The 5,907-nt window shown below is 35.8% G+C and overlaps 1 pseudogene; it reads right to left on the bottom strand.

Moving 5' to 3' along the window:
* Positions 1-3,098: 3,098 nt before the first annotated feature.
* Positions 3,099-3,838, bottom strand: LOC149266815 (uncharacterized; annotated as a pseudogene).
* Between the last annotated feature and the right edge of the window lie 2,069 nt (positions 3,839-5,907).

Here is a 5,907-nt window from a genome sequence, read left to right as displayed (position 1 = left end):
AATTCAACCGCTATTTATGTATAGTCTTTTGAGATGTGTATATTTCATTTCTCCTTTGCTACATTACATCCAACCTCTCTCTTTTGTTTTCTATTTTCTAAGGTATTCTGTGAATACTAAACCCTATGTTATGATGTATTTTGACACTTCTTTCAGCCTCTCTAAGCAGTATAGAATTCAGGTTATCCTAAAATTGTATTTAACGAATCTTTTGCATCGTCTGTCTTTCAAGTATTTTATTCCCTATTTCTGTTGTCTATCACTTTATGCTTATAATGTTTGTATTCCAAACAGAATACATGGTCATATCACTGCCCAGGAACCTGACTTTTTTTTTTAATCCTACTTTGGGCCTTCATATGTATTGCCTTTAAATTTCAATATTAAACCATTCAAATTTTTGCACCATTTATTTATCCATTCATGATAGCATGATGAATAGATGTCTTGGGGAATTTTGGATGCTAATGTTATTGGCAAGACATGTATCGTTGGTGACTTTGTAGGCTAGCTCATTGAGAATCTATAAAAGCTAAGGAAGAACATAATAGAACCATAACCCTGACACTACACATGTTGATGAATATGCAAAAACAGTTACAAAAGAGGAATGATTCCAATCATGATGATAGTACTCAGAGGTATTATAGAAGAGATTCTCTTTGAAAATCCCATGAACTGAAAATATCACCTCTTGGTGACACATCATTCAACACCATTGGAATCTTTGATGAGCAAGTGATATGCATCTGATGAATCTGTAAACAGTCCTCAATCCTCTGGGAATAGCCATGGAAGAAAATAACATCACAAGTAAAATATCATATGGTACTCCACACGGCCAAACCACCTAGGGCTCTAGGGAAGGTTGTGGCCTATACTGAAAGCCAGGTGTGATGAGGCTCACAAAAAAATACCATAACAAGGGGTATAGTAGAAAGTAAAAGAAACGATGGAAAAGACAAGAAATGTATGTCTTCTTTTCTCTAGCTAAACACATATGTAACACAAGAAAATCGGCTATCCTTAGGTAAGACACAAATTATTGGTACAACTAAAAGAAAATCACTAACATGCTACTTTTGTAGGGAACTTGGGTATTTTTCTTGAGTAAATGGATTTATGCTATATAAATGTCTATGTTATTTTGTAGACTCTGTTGCATACAAAATGATATTGCTAAACCAATTGAGTTGTACATCACAGGAACTCCATAAGCATTAGATTTTTGTATATGCCTAAATATTCCACATTTAGTTTTTGTATATAAATTCTGAGGGTAGCTGCTATAAACTCTGGACATAACTACAACATTTATAAAGCAAATACTTGAAGGGTGGATGTCTTGCTATCCAAGGAAAGCATCCAGGTATGTTACAATAAGCTTAGATGGTTGAGGATGAATCGACCAACCAACCAGGGTAGATATAGTTTGCACTGTAACTTTTTCCCACGGAATATTTTACAACATTGTACATTTTTACAATGTGATGTGATTCCTATAGACTCTAGTGGCCTATTACTTGGCCAACCAAGTAGCATGATTGCAGAGATAACTATCTTTCATTCCAAAACACCTTCCAATTTCACAATGATAAAAAGACATATCAACTTAAGTATACCACCCTTTTTTTAAAAGATATATAGAAAGATGCTAATTGTACTAAGCAAGTTTCCTCATAGAAAATTGGACAAGATCAAAAGATCCTAGATAATAAAGTGATCACAAATATTAATCCTCATAAGGGTTTAATCTGCACTCAATATGATTTAATATGCAAAAGAATATACCCACCTATCATCCCTAGTTGGCAGGTGAACTTCTCAGAGAAATGAACATCAATAGTTTTAACCAAACACTCTTCATTATTAGTCAGCAACTTGGCTTATTTATAAAAAAGGCATCGATTCAGATAAGAGTGATAATCTACTTGGCATACCTTACTTAGATTGTGTCTACATCAAAGGCTACTTGTAGCATTAACAATTCTCCTAGAAAAATGATCACTTTGTGCAACCATTTGTCTCCCTAGTTGAATGTAAACAAGGAGGACATATTGGTTTCATTTTGATTTTAGGTGAGTGACTTTTAGGCTCAAATTTGAATATGTGTTATTAGACACACATATTCTGACCGTTCACCATGGTATGGGTGGTCAATGAGGAACATGTCCCAATTTCCCAACTCTCTCACCTCTATTACAAAACACCCTACAATTATAAAGGTCATAGAGAGATGTTGCTAATACAATTAAAACATGCATACAATCACAAAACTAGATAAAATTTAGAGGGAAATAGCCTATTCACACATTACATGTTCAGGGCACATATATTACAGAAAATATGCATTATCTATTGGTTCTATGCTTCCTATTTCGAACTGGGCTAATTCTATATTCAACTCTGCTATTCGTGACTCCACTAAAAAATGTTACTTCTAATGCCTACCTATACTCTTGTCTATTCTTCTAGCTGACTATTAGCTTACTCTTCAACCCTTTAATTCCTTATCTAACTATTCATATTCTCAGATTCTCTTAGGGTTATTTTCTTTATCTTCCTTCTTACCATGATTTTCGTTCTTTTCCATCGTGCTTCTTGTTGGTGTCATATTTGGAATGCTTGGAATTCTTCAACATTAGCTATAGTGTGCTTTATTTATCTGCGTAGAAACTGTGCACTACATTGTTCTTTCTATGTGCATAAACAACTTTTCATGCTCATTCTGTTTACATCCATGCCTTCCATCTCCATTTCTTGAAACGCACTTGCGTTCCTACTTGAATTTTCATATATTCTTCTGCATTAAGTCTACACTGACCTGTTACCTAGATTGCTTCATGAGCCACTAGCAATGGGAGAATAGCTATTAATTTTTTCATTTAGAAATTAGGAAAAGCAATCGCCAATAGATGAGCTCTCTAGTGCTTTGATGTGCAACAATAACAATGTCAATGAATAGAAACAGATGGAGCATAATATGGCTCTCATAATAGGAGAGTAACTAAATGTATTTGTAAATCTTCCATTGAAAGAGTGAGCCACATTCCAATGAAAATGTCCACAAATAGAAATAGATGAAATAATTATAACTCTCACATAAGGAAAGGTATCAAATCCTTTCTATTGGAGGGGAAACCCTAAAACTTCTTCAAATATGATGCTTTGGTTGATATGCCTCATCCCAACAGATACAAAGACAATGTAATAGTTGTGTTGAAACTGAAAGTAGTTTGGGAGATGACGGCAAACCCAACAAAATCAATAATCTCGAAAAGGTAATGCGAAAAAAGAACAAATTCAAACAGCCCTCCCTATGGGATGTGGTACCCTTCCACACCATCCTTTCGAAGCCTTGACAAAAAATAGTGATGGTACAGGTTCCCACTCATGCCAATGATAAAGGGGAAAAGGGTCGGAGGCATCAAGTTCATGGATGGCGATGGCAGGCTTTCATATTTTTGCATAACATAAATTAGTTAGGTAGATAAAAAAATTGTATATGAAGGAAATTAAAATGATGGAATTAATGGCCATTCCTATGGAATACCGATGAACAAACGACACCTCAATGACCCTCTTGAAAAAATCAAGGGCTACTCCAACTATCAAGATAAGGAGCCGAATTCCAGCCTATGTGTGTAACTTCCAAGTAATCAAATGTTGTAGAAGACCTGACTTGTAAAGTAAAATGCTAGCATTCAGCTAGTCTAATTTACAAAAAAAAAGTAGGAAGTGATTAATAAGGCTGATACATATAGAATAAGCTTCCTGTTTTGCTAGAAACCTGGGCTGATGGAGACCCTTTATTTAATTTTGAGTCTTTGAGATGCATAATATTCTTGCATTATATTAATCATAAAACCAAGCCTATGACAAGCTGGCATATTTCTAATCCTTGAATGTATGGGGATGGAGGATTCTGGAACAACAAGCTATGGCCCTTTGTCATTGTCCTATTCAAAGCAATTTTTTTCCTTCTATTGTGTTATCAGGAAATCAGAAGACTCAGAATCCTCAAGGGACGAAGAGAGTAGTATTAGGGTCGAAGACTCCCATGAAATTTATGCAACAGGGGTGTGGACAAGATACAGGAGGGGAAGGGGAGAACAAGTCATGCCTGTTGTAGCCTCAATGATAGTAGGGTTAATGAGACTATTGGGCCCAGTGCCTATCACATTTTCCATATCGATCTTGTATTGCTTTGCGAGCTTCCTGGCATAAGGGGTCACGATGATTATTCTTGGGGCCTAGGAGTTAGATGGAGGTACAGATGCAGGGGTAGGGGTGGGAGCAGGAGCAGAGGAAGAGGCAGTGAAAGAAACACTGATTGGTGTCCATATGAGGCAACATGCTCCAATCTCCAGTCAAATTGTTATAATAGATGGAATCATAGTGCTCATCAAAGAATCCAAGGCCCTGCACGAAGAGATTGTTGGAGAGAGAAATTGTCTGGACTCCATATTCCCCCAATGAGAAACGACAGAGGACAGTACGGGGTATCATAGTTTTGCTGCGGGTGCTCTCTGCATCAAGCTAGAGCCATCTATAATCATCCTTCCAGATGCATCCTTGCATTTCCTTGGTCTTGTCGAACATAGAAATGTAAATCCATTCTTCTTCTTTTTGGTCACAAGTTACTGAGGAGAAAAGGAGGGCATCTCTCCAAGAACGACACATGCAAGAAGCAACAACGTGGCCATAGCAAGGAAACCTGCACAAGATCTTCATTGAAATATGGTTTAGAATATTTGGGAAGACCATAGGATTGGAAGAATGGAGGGAGGAACAGCCATACCAAATTGTCACGGTTATGTTTCTCTATTTCTTCAGTCCGCCATCCTCCATTTCACCTCAAACAACAATAGCAATACAAATTTTTGTTGCAATGGATCTCAATGAATATTTGTTCATTATGGGGTAATTGAGAGGTACTCAGATTTCAGGCAAGATGCTCAACATCATCGCTGGAATACTAAGAGTCAGAGTGTGGATTATTTCTTTGAAAGAAATAATTGGAAATTTACTTTACCCTTGGATTAATTTGACCAGTCTCAACTCTTGAAGTGTAAAGCCCAGTATTCCATATCAAGCACACACTGTGAAATGATTTGGATGATAATATTAAGTAGGGCATTACAGTCCAACATCACATTGTGACAAGGATTGCCATAATATGGAAATCATTCATGGTCAACCATGTTTATTTTAGTGTTTATATACCTTGGGTTAATGATTTTTATCCATTGGGTTTATTATTCCCTTAGGTTTATAATATCAATCCCTTTGGTTTATTAATTTAAGGGTCATATTCCTAGGGTTTAATATTATTCACTTATGTTTATAGTCCCTTGGGTCTTTAGTATTAATCCCTATGATTTTTTATTTCCTTTGGTTTATAATATTTATGATGGTCGACTATGGTTAACCATGTTTTATAAATTCAATCACAATCAACCATATTTTCTAAAAGAAGTCATGGTTAACCATGCTTAATCATGGTCAACCATGGTCAATCATGGTAAACCTTGGGCATCATGTTCAACCATGTTTTATAAAATAAAACATGGCCATCCATGGTCAATCATGGTCAAGCATGGTTGAACATTGCATTGTAACAAAGATTGTCTTTATATGAAAATAAACCATGGTTTAGCAATGTTAACCATGGTCCAATGTCACATTGTGACAAGGGTTGTCTGAATATCAAAATCAACCATGGTCAACCATGTTTATTTTAGTGTTTATAATATTTATCTCAGGGTTTATATCCGTTGTGTTTATTATATTAGTAGGGTTTATAAACCTTTGGTTTATAATATCAATCCCTTTGGTTTCCTAATATAGGGGTTCATATTCCTAAGGTTTAATATTATTTACTTAGCTTTATAGTCCCTTTCGTAT

This window comes from Pinus tabuliformis, chromosome 6, assembly GCF_031772625.1.
Source record: "Pinus tabuliformis cultivar Carrire ecotype Pingquan chromosome 6, CPIR1, whole genome shotgun sequence".
NCBI lineage: Eukaryota > Viridiplantae > Streptophyta > Pinopsida > Pinales > Pinaceae > Pinus > Pinus tabuliformis.
The sequence above is the reverse complement of the archived record's forward strand: the minus strand, read 5'-3'. Positions and strand labels throughout refer to the sequence as shown.